This window comes from Scyliorhinus canicula, chromosome 16 (genome assembly GCF_902713615.1).
Source record: "Scyliorhinus canicula chromosome 16, sScyCan1.1, whole genome shotgun sequence".
In the NCBI taxonomy this organism is placed as follows: Eukaryota; Metazoa; Chordata; class Chondrichthyes; order Carcharhiniformes; family Scyliorhinidae; genus Scyliorhinus; species Scyliorhinus canicula.
The window spans coordinates 5,513,817-5,525,632 of record NC_052161.1 but is presented as its reverse complement, the minus strand read 5'-3'; positions in this window follow the sequence as shown (position 1 = coordinate 5,525,632).

The following is an 11,816-nucleotide window of genomic DNA, read 5'->3' as shown; positions in this document are numbered from 1 at the left end:
ACCCTCCGCCCCCTGCGCCCACGCACCTACAGGTTCACTGCCCGTGCTCCGCACCCCCGCGCCTATGGGTTTCCGGCGCTCCCCGTCGCCAGTCGAACCGGTCGAGTACGAAGCTCAGACCGAATCACCCCAGGAGTCCACCATCGTACCCTCACCGACCGCCACCACCCAGCCACCAGAAGAGCCTGCAACCCCGGTGCTTCACCGATCCCAAAGGACGACTCGGCCGCCGGACCGGCTCAATTTGTTGACCCATCACCCCCGCTGGACTTGATTTTTTTTTTTACAGGGGGTGAATGTGGTGAATTCTAAACCTAGTAATTCACACTGTGTTGTATTATATGTATTGTGTCCTTGTGGGCTCTGTATACAAACCGTTGTGCGGCTCTGCCCATAGGGGGAGATGAGGAGTTTGTACTGGGCTCCACCCTTGGCTCCGTCCATAGCTCCTCCCACTAACCGGAAGAAGAAGATCTGCAGTCGTGAGCCTGCTGCCAGTTCATCTCGTCGCAGGCAGGCTCAGTTGTAAGACTATTAAAACCACTGTTCACTTCCAATCACGTGTCTTGTGAATTGATGGTCTCATCAAGAATATAATTGTACAATAACTCCTACCTGGAGCTCTGTTTTGAACATATGGCCTGAGCTACACCCCCCCCCCCCCAGTGGCCTCATCTCTCAATAGTTGTTCTGAGTGCTTTTAAGTTTAAGGACATTGATTCAACCTGTCAAATATCTACTTGACCAGTTGCCCGATGGAGGGTTAAAGGAAATAAAGAACTTGCATTTCTGTAGAACCTTTGACATGTGAACTTGTCCACTTTTGCAGGAAGAATAGTGAAGCAGTTTGTTATTTAAATGGAGAAAGATTGTAAAACTCTGCATTGCAGAGGGATCTGGGTGTCCTGGTACATGAATCACAAAACGTTTGCCTGTAAGTACAGCAAGTGATTAAGACGGTAAATGGCGGGTAGCATTATGGCGCAGTGGTTAGCACTGCGCCTCACGGCACCGAGGTCCCAGGTTCGATCCCGGCTCTGGGTCACTGCCCATGTGGAGTTTGCATTGGGGCTGGTTTAGCTCACTGAGCTAAATCGCTGGCTTTGAAAGCAGACCAAGGCAGGCCAGCAGCGCGGGTTCGATTCCCGTACCAGCCTCCCCGAACAGGCGCCGGAATGTGGCGACTAGGGGCGTTTCACAGTAACTTCATTGAAGCCTACCTGTGACAATAAGCGATTTTCATTTCATTTTAGGGGCTGGTTTAGCTCACTGGGCTAAATCGCTGGCTTTTAAAGCAGACCAAGCAGGCCAGCAGCACGGTTCGATTCCCGTACCAGCCTCCCCGGACAGGCGCCGGAATGTGGCGACTAGGGGCTTTTCACAGTAACTTCATTGAAGCCTACTCGTGACAATAAGCGATTTTCATTTTCATTTCATTTCATTTCATATTCTCTCCATGTTTGCGTGGGTTTCGCCCCCACAACCCAAAGATGTGCAGGTTAGGTGGATTGGCCACGCTAAATTGGCCCTTAATTGGAAAAATATAATTGGGTAATCTAAAAAACTTTTAAAAAGGTAAATGGGAATGTCGGTGTTTATTGCAAAGGGGAAGAATGGAATATAAAAAGTAGAGTAAGAAGTTTTACAACACCAGGTTAAAGTCCAACAGGTTTGTTACAAACACTCCACATCATATAAAAAGTAAGGAAGTGTTGCTACAGTTGTACAGGGTGTTGGTGAGGCCACATCTGGCGTTCTGCAGGCAGCTTTGGGCTCTATAGAGAAGAAAGGGTATAATTGCATTAGACACAGTTCAGAGAAAGTTCACTCGACTGATTCCTGGAATGAGGAAAAGTCGAACAAGTTGGGCCTGTCTTCAATGGAAATGAGAAGAATGAACAGCAATGTTATTGAAAGATATAAGATCATGTGGGGAATGGACGGGGTGGATCCTGAGAGGGTGCTTCTCCTTATGGGAGAGACTAGAATTAGGGGGCGCAGCTTAAAAATAAAGCGTCTCCCATTTTTGCAACAGATATTAGGAGAAATCTTTCTCTCAGAGGGCCGTTAGTCTGTGGCATTCCCTTCGCGAGAGTGCAATGGAAACGGGGTCACTGGATATTTTTAAGGCAGAGCTGGATAGATTCTTGATTAACAAAGGGGGTGAAAAAGTTATGGGACAGGAATGTGGGGTTGGAGTTACAATCAGATCAGCCAATGATTTTATTGAATGGTGGAGCAGGCTCGAGGGGCCGAGTGGCCTATTCCTGCTCCTAATTTGCATGCTCATTTGTTTGTACATCATTAGGACATTCCAAAGCACTTTACGGCCAATGGAGTATTTTCAAAGCGTAGTCACTGGAAGGCAGGAAACAGGGCTGTCAATTTGTGGACAGCAAGCTCCCTACAAACAACAACACTCTTGATTAAAGAATGATGTGGAGATGCCGGCGTTGGACTGGGGTGAGCACAGTAAGAAGTCTTACAACACCAGGTTAAAGTCCAACAGGTTTGATTCAAACACGAGCTTTCGGAGCGCAGCTCCTTCCTCAGGTGAATGGCGAGGTATCCTCGCCATTCACCTGAGGAAGGAGCAGTGCTCCGAAACCTCGTGTTTGAATCAAACCTGTTGGACTTTAACCTGGTGTTATAAGACTTCTTGATTAAAGAAGATATTGACGCAATATTGAGGAAAGATATTAGCACAATGTTGCATCATTCTGGGTCAAGTTCAGGAACACCCCGTGTGGAGTTTGCACATTCTCCCCGTGTCTGCGTGGGTCTCATCCCCACAACCCAAAGATGTGCAGCATAGGCGGATCGGCCACGCTAAATTGCCCCTTAATTGGAACAAAAAAGGAATTGGGTACTCTAAATTTATTTTTTAAAAGTTAAGAAACACCAAGGGGCAAAAAACATTTGTACGGATGGTATTCAGCCCTCACGTTGCTGTACAGCTGCTTCATGATGCAGAGCGAGGCCAGCAGCGTGGGTTCAATTCCCGTACAGGCTGAGGTTATTCATGAAGGCCCCGCCTTCTCAACCTTGCCCCTCGCCTGAGGTGTGGTGATCCTCAGGTTAAATCACCACCAGTCAGCTCTCCCCCTCAAAGGGGAAAGCAGCCTATGGTCACCTGGGACGATGGTGACTTTACTTTTACTTTATGCTGTAGTGGCAATGTTGGGAACAGCGTTAGACAGGAAATCAGAGGTGCTTGTGATAAAGGGACATCTGTGATTATATTTAATCTGCACACAGATTGGATGAGTCAAATTAGTCACAGTACAAAATAGAGGAGGAATTTCTGGAGTGTATACGGGATGGTTTTCTGGGCCAATATGTTGAGGAACCAACAAGGGAACAGACTTCTTGGACTGAGTGTTGTGCAATAAGAAAGGATTAGTTGGCAATCTAGTTGTGCGAGAACCATTGGGGATGAGTGACTATAATATGGTAGAATGTTCCCGCTTCCGGGGTATCAGGGGAGGCAAAGGCCAATATATCAGCCTCTCTCCTGCCCCCTGCACCCCCAGCTCATCCGATACCCAAAATATCCCCACCCTCCAGCCCGACGCCACCCTTACCCCTAAAACCTCTGACATTATATCGGAAAACAATTTCCAGAATTCCCCAATTTCGGACAGAACATGTGTGTGGCTCCCTTGAAGAACCCCACCCCCGGAAAGGACCCACTCATGCATGTTTTAGCCATGTGCGCTCTGTGCACTGCTTTAAACTGGATCAGGCCAAGCCTCGCACACCAGGAGGTAACGTTTACCCTGTGTAGGACCTCACTCCACACCCCCCCCCCCCTTCAAATGCACCACCCAACTCTTCCTCCCAATCCCTCTTTATCTCTTCCAGTGAGGCCCTATCCCTCTCCCTCAATTGCTCATAGATGGTCAATCCTCCTCTCCCCATCTCTACCTTATCCATCAATGAGGGGGGGGGGGGGGGGGGGTAACCAAGGAAACGCAGCCAGCTCCTTCCCAACCTGTAAATACCTGAACCCGTTTCCCCGGGGAGCTGAAACGTTTCCACCAGTTTCTCCAACTTTGCAAATCTATCCTCCACAAATAAATCCCTAAACCTCTCGACCCCCTCTCGTTCCCGGTACTGTGAGACCAATCCCGCTGGCATAAATCTGTGGTTCCCACCTATCAGTGCCCTCAATTACATTGCCTCTGGCTTATAATGTTGCCTAAACTGGTTCCAGACTCTTACCGAGACTATTACCACCGGGTTGGTAGAGTACCTAGCTGGTGAGAATGGTTAAGGCGCCATCACCAAGGTCTCAAACATGAGCCTGTGTAGGGAGCCTCCTTCATCCGATCCCAAACCGGCCCTTCCTCCATGACCCATTTCCCAATCTTCAACATATTCACCGCCCAGTATTAGTTCATCAAATTCGGCAACGTCAACCCCATCGGCCACCTGTCCCTCTGCAAAAACACTGTCCAAATCCTGAGGTGTCTCTCCTGCCCAAACAAACTCTGAAATCAGCTTATTAATCTTCCCAAAATAGATTGAGGTAGAAAGATCTGGAGACTCTGGAAGATTATTCAGAATTTTGGAGGACCGTCATTTTCACTGTTTGTTCCCGCTCTGCCAATGTGGTTGGAACTCTCCCGGGATAAGGCCCGGATCCTTCCCAGACTGCATGGAACTGATGTACCTGACCCCCCTCCTCCAGCCCAATCGCAGCCCCCAGCTCCAATACTTTCTCCTCCTCCAACACTGGGAGGTCTAACCCATCCAAGAACTGTGCAGTGTCTTGAGTCCCTCTCCGGGAGCTCCGACATTAACAACCCCCTGGTAAAAGGTCTCAAACATCCCATTTACCTTTTCTGGATCAGAACCCCCCCCCCCCCCCCCCCCCCCCTCTCTTTGCAGGGCCGACATGACTGGTTTTCCGATTGCTGTTTCCAGTGCTTAGCTCGATGCCGGGCGGTCTGTCTGGTTTTGTTCCCTGTTGACTTTTCTCTCTCAGTTTGATGCAATGGAATGGCTCATGGGTCTTTTCAGAAGGTAGCGAAGAGTCAGCCACATCGCTGTGGGTCTGGAGTCACATGTAGGCCAGATCAGGTAAGGGCAGCAGATTTCCTTCCCTAAAGGACATTAGTGAACCAGATGAGTTTTTACAACCATCGACAACGGTTCCACGTTCACTATGGGATCTTTTACATCCACGCGAGGGGTCAGGTGGGACCTCAGTTTAAAGTCACACCCAAAAGACAGCATCTCCGACAGTGCAGCACTCCCTCAGCACTGCACTGGGAGCGCCAGCCATATACTCAAGTCCCTGAAGTATGTCTCCTGTCTCAGAGCTGAGTGCTACCCACTGAGTGCTACCCACTGAGCCAAACATAGCAACAGGTCACATTCCGAGTGCAGCCTTTGCTGCTGATTATTTATAGACCCGCCAACATCCACAGTGTAACAACGGCAAGTTTCATTTCCCAAACCACTGGGTTATTTACAAAGCTTTCTGTGTCATCTCCGTGTACGGGAGCAGACAGCAGCCAACTACAAACTCACTGACAATTCAAATCACCGCAGCAGGGTAGCATGGTGGTTAGCATAAATGCTTCACAGCTCCAGGGTCCCAGGTTCAGTTCCCGGCTGGGTCACTGTCTGTGCGGAGTCTGCACGTCCTCCCCGTGTGTGTGTGGGTTTCCTCCGGGTGCTCCGGTTTCCTCCCACAGTCCAAAGATGTGCGGGTTAGGTGGATTGGCCATGCTAAATTGCCCTTAGTGTCCTAAAAAATAAGGTTAAGGGGGGGGGGGTTACTGGTATAGGGTGGATACGTTGGTTTGAGTAGGGTGATCATTGCTCGGCACAACATCGAGGGCCGAAGGGCCTGTTCTGTGCTGTACTGTTCTATGTTAATGCAGCTGCTCACTGGATGGGGACAGTATTTCAGCCACAGAACATTCCAATCGGTGGCACAACGGCAGAGCAGCAAAGAGGAAGAGAAATCAGCTACCGGGACACTTTATTACAGCTGGCAGCTCCAGCACAGAGTTCGATACAGAACGGTTAGAGCACAGAAAGAGGCCATTCGGCCCATAGTGTCTGCACCAGCTCTCCAAACCAGCTTCATGACTTTGTGCCATTCCCCTGCCTATTTCTCCCATGCCGTCTTGAATACCTCGATTGAACCTGCCTCCACCGCACTTACAGGCCCCGCATTCCACACCCCAACCACTCGCTGGGTGAAAAGGTTTGTTCTCACATCACATTTGCTTCACTTTGCAAATCACTTTGGATCTGTGCCCTCATGTTCTCGAACCTTTTACCCGAGCAGGAACTGTTTCTCCCTAACTGCTCTGTACTACTAACTACTCTTCTACTTACTACTAACTACTCTAACTACTCTTCTCCCTAACTACTCTGTCCAGCCCCCTCATGATTTTGAATATCTCTATCAAACCTCCTCAGTCATCTTCTCTCCAAAGAGAACGGTCCCAACCTCTCCAATTTATCCTCAGAACTGAAGTTTCTCATCCCTGGAACCATTCTTGTGAACCTCTTCCGCTCTCCAATATGTCCACCTCCTTCCTATATTGTGGCCCCCAGAACTGTGCACAAATATCCACCTGAAGTATAACTAGTGTCTTGTATAAGTTCAGCATAACCTCCTCACTCCTGTACTCAATGCCCCTATTAATAAAGCCCATGGTACCAAACGTTTCATTAATTGCTCTCTCCACCTATCCAGAGAGTAAAGCTCCCTCTACACTGTCCCCATCAAACACTCCCAGGACAGGTACAGCACGGGGTTAGATACAGAGTAAAGCTCCCTCTACACTGTCCCCATCAAACACTCCCAGGACAGGTACAGCACGGGGTTAGATACAGAGTAAAGCTCCCTCTACACTGTCCCCATCAAACACTCCCAGGGCAGGTAAAGCACGGGGTTAGATACAGAGTAAAGCTCCCTCTACACTGTCCCCATCAAACACTCCCAGGACAGGTACAGCACGGGGTTAGATACAGAGTAAAGCTCCCTCTACACTGTCCCCATCAAACACTCCCAGCACAGGTACAGCACGGGGTTAGATACAGAGTAAAGCTCCCTCTACACTGTCCCCATCAAACACTCCCAGGACAGGTACAGCACGGGGTTAGATACAGAGTAAAGCTCCCTCTACACTGTCCCCATCAAACACTCCCAGCACAGGTACAGCACGGGGTTAGATACAGAGTAAAGCTCCCTCTACACTGTCCCCATCAAACACTCCCAGGACAGGTACAGCACGGGGTTAGATACAGAGTAAAGCTCCCTCTACACTGTCCCCATCAAACACTCCCAGGACAGGTACAGCACGGGGTTAGATACAGAGTAAAGCTCCCTCTACACTGTCCCCATCAAACACTCCCTGGACAGGTACAGCATGGGGTTAGATACAGAGTAAAGCTCCCTCTACACTGTCCCCATCAAACACTCCCAGGACAGGTACAGCACGGGGTTAGATACAGAGTAAAGCTCCCTCTACACTGTCCCCATCAAACACTCCCAGCACAGGTACAGCACGGGGTTAGATACAGAGTAAAGCTCCCTCTACACTGTCCCCATCAAACACTCCCAGGACAGGTACAGCACGGGGTTAGATACAGAGTAAAGCTCCCTCTACACTGTCCCCATCAAACACTCCCAGCACAGGTACAGCACGGGGTTAGATACAGAGTAAAGCTCCCTCTACACTGTCCCCATCAAACACTCCCAGGACAGGGACAGCACGGGGTTAGATACAGAGTAAAGCTCCCTCTACACTGTCCCCATCAAACACTCCGAGGACAGGTACAGCACGGGGTTAGATACAGAGTAAAGCTCCCTCTACACTGTCCCCATCAAACACTCCCAGGGCAGGTACAGCACGGGGTTAGATACAGAGTAAAGCTCCCTCTACACTGTCCCCATCAAACACTCCCAGGACAGGTACAGCACAGGGTTAGATACAGAGTAAAGCTCCCTCTACACTGTCCCCATCAAACACTCCCAGGACAGGTACAGCACGGGGTTAAATACAGAGTAAAGCTCCCTCTACACTGTCTCCATCAAACACTCCCAGGACAGGTACAGCACGGGGTTAGATACAGAGTAAAGCTCCCTCTACGCTGTCCCCATCAAACACTCCCAGGACAGGTACAGCACAGGGTTAGATACAGAGTAAAGCTCCCTCTACACTGTCTCCGTCAAACACTCCCAGGACAGGTACAGCACGGGGTTAGATACAGAGTAAAGCTCCCTCAGCACTGTCCCCATCAAACACTCACAGGACAGGTACCGCATGGGGTTAGATACAGAGTAAAGCTCCCTCTACACTGTCCCCATCAAACACTCCCAGGACAGGTACAGCACGGGGTTAGATACAGAGTAAAGCTCCCTCTACACTGTCCCCATCAAACACTCCCAGGACAGGTACAGCACGGGGTTAGATACAGATTAAAGCTCTCTCTACACTGTTTCTATCAAACACTCCCAGGACAGGTACAGCACGGAGTTAGATACAGAGTAAAGCTCCCTCTACACTGTCCCCATCAAACACTCCCAGGACAGGTACAGCACGGGGTTAGATACAGAGTAAAGCTCCCTCTACGCTGTCCCCATCAAACACTCCCAGGACAGGTACAGCACGGGGTTAGATACAGAGTAAAGCTCCCTCTACACTGTCCCCATCAAACACTCCCAGGACAGGTACAGCACGGGGTTAGATACAGAGTAAAGCTTCCTCTACACTGTCCCCATCAAACACTCCCAGGACAGGTACAGCACGGGGTTAGATACAGAGTAAACACCCCCAGGGAGAGCTGTTGTGTGATTGGCTGAACAGTCTCTCCATGCTCAATAATTCTAGGCTTCTAACCTTGGACCAATCAAATAATGGTCAGAGTCACTTAACTCCTCTGATTATGTTGATCAAGGAATGGATGATCCCATCCAATGACAACTTACGCATTGTGTCACATGAGCCTTTACATTAATAATGACGTTAACATTAAATATCAGTTTCGTTGTCCATTTTTAACACAAACAGCGACTTGTATAGTCGTTCAACATACATGGGTTAAAATCAAAGATCTAAATAATAATAATCTTTCTTAGTGTAACAAGTAGGAAATGGAATAAATCAGAAAGAGCAGTGATAAGTCGGAGTATCCATGTGGAAGGCTCCAGGATGGCACGGTGGCATAGTGGGTAACTCTGCTGCCTCACAGCGCCAAGGACTGGATTGGATTCCAGTCATGGGTCACTGCCTGTGCGGAGTCTGCATCATCTCCCTATGTCTCTGTGGCTTTCCTCCGGGTCCTCCGGATTCCTCCCACAGCCCAAAGATGTGCAGGTTCGATAGATTGGTCATGATAAATTGTCTCTAGTGTCCGAAAAGGTTAGGTGGGGTTGTGGGGACAGGGCAGGGGCGTTGGCCTAGGTGGGGTGGTCCTTCGGAGGGTTGGCGCAGACTTGATGGGCCAAATGGCCTCCTTTTGCACTGTGTGGTTTCTACGATTCAGTGTGAGCTGACCCAGTGGCGTGCAGAGGGGGGGGCCGACGGTGCATTGGCCCCGGGCATCCATTGGATGGGGGCATCCAATCAGAGAAGGAAAAAAAAAAAATTTTTTTTTTTTTTTTTAAATTTTTTTTAAAAAATTTAGATTACCCAATTATTTTTTTCAATTAAGGGGCAATTTAGCGTGGCCAATCCACCTACTCTGCACATTTTTTGGGTTGTGGGGGCGAAACCAACGCAGACACGGGGAGAATGTGCAAACTCCACACGGACATTGACCCAGAGCCGGGATCAAACCTGGGACCTCAGTTCCGTGAGGCGGTTGTGCTAACCACTAGGCCACCGTGCTGCCCCAGAGAAGGAAATAAGATAGTAATTTTTAAATTTCAGCGGTGATAAATCAATTTTTGGAGGCTCACCACACTGCAGAGGCAGTTGTTAGCCCTTTATTCCTTTAACATGGTGTACCCTTTCTATCTAGAGAAAATGGTCCTTCTCCGCATCTCCCCCACGCGCATGCGCATGATGTACGTGGTCCAACCATCAAAAGCAACAAGCAGACGTGGCTGTTCATTCCTGCGTTTCCTCGAGTCATAACTCGTCTTTTCTTCAGCTTTTTGTGCATCTAGATTAGTTCTTTTACCTACTCAGGTCAGTGAATAGCTCTAGAACAGGTGCAACTACGGTTTTTAGGCGATATTTAATGAAATATTTACGTGGGATGTAGTAAGAGTGAAGCCTGGATGATCAGAGGACTGCTATGGCATTTAATCTCGGAATAGGAGACATTTATTCCTTAACATGCTAATATTCGAATACAGATACCACTAATTTGCAAGTCTATGATATAAATTGCACAAAATTATCAGTGGAGAATCAGTGTGAAATAATTTGATACGAAGGAACAAAGAAATGAAATATGGTTTATCCGTCTGCAACTGACCGATTGTTTACCATTTTCTTCCCATTTTCTCATGCGTCTTACGGTTTTTGAGATAGAAAATGAAATGTTACGAGTATTTCGTGTACAACCGAGTGGAGCACAGAACAGGAAAAAAAAGAGGGCCAGAGTCGAAGAAGAGTCCCATCAAAGAGGGGCATTAGATGCATGGATAAAAGAAGTAAAGAAGAAGTAGGAGGAGCTGGAGAAGTAAAAGATGATGTGGGTGCAGAGAAGGAATTTTCTGATACGGATTCAGCTCGGTCAGAACATAATACTCTCTCTCCTCAGTCTCGTTGTCAGGATGATGATCCATGTGAAGAAAATAAAGAAGATATTTGCATATTTTTGCAAAGAAGCGATTTTGGCTGTTTGAAGAAACCGATTCCAGATCATTTGAAGATGACAATATTACAACATGGCCCTGAAAGATATCAGAATAAAAGTGGTCCATTTGCTGAGAAGGATGGGAGATCATTTTCCAAACAGTGGTTTGATAAAGTTTCCACAAACTGAGAAATTGTGGAGAGAAAATGGTTGTTATACTCTCCATATTGGAAAGCATGCTACTGTTTTGTTTGCTTTTTGTTTTCAAAGGAGCATTTTTTGTCTGTGTCAAACTTTGGAAAGGAAGACGGTTTCTCCACTTGGAGAAAATTAAATCCAACAATACCTGTCCATGAGAAAAGCCCTTCTCATAGACCTCACATGAGGGAATACCTGAACCTTGTAGTTCGACTCCATCATTCAACTACGATAGATGCTGAACTTCAACAGCAAATGTCTGCTGAAAAGAAAAGATGGAAAGCTATAACTGAACGGATTGTCGAGGTTATATCCTTTCTGGCAAAACAGAATCTGGCCTATCGTGGACATCGAGGAGAAGGAATATCTGGGTTATCAGAGCCAGGGGAGACAGTCAGTGAAAATACAGGAAACTTTCTAGCAACAATCAGACTTTTGGCCAAATATGATGACATCTTAGCAAAACACTTGCAGAGAGGGAAAGAGAAACCAAAAAGTGTCACCTACTTGTCCAACAGAATTCAAAACGAAATAATCAATCTTCTTGGTGAAATTGTCAAGAAAAATATAATTTCCGAAATTAAGGACGCAAAATATTTTAGCATAATGCTGGATTCAACTCCAGATATTGCCCATGAAGATCAGGTTTCTGAAATTCTGCGTTACGTTCATATTGATGAAAACAGAAAAGTAGAAATAAAGGAGACATTTCTGGGATTTTTTCAAGTCAACAAGAAAGATGCAGTCAGCCTGGTAAATAAAATTCAGGAAAAATTGGAAGAAGACAAAATTTCCATGAATGACTGTCGTGGTCAAGCATATGATAACGCAGCAGTTAT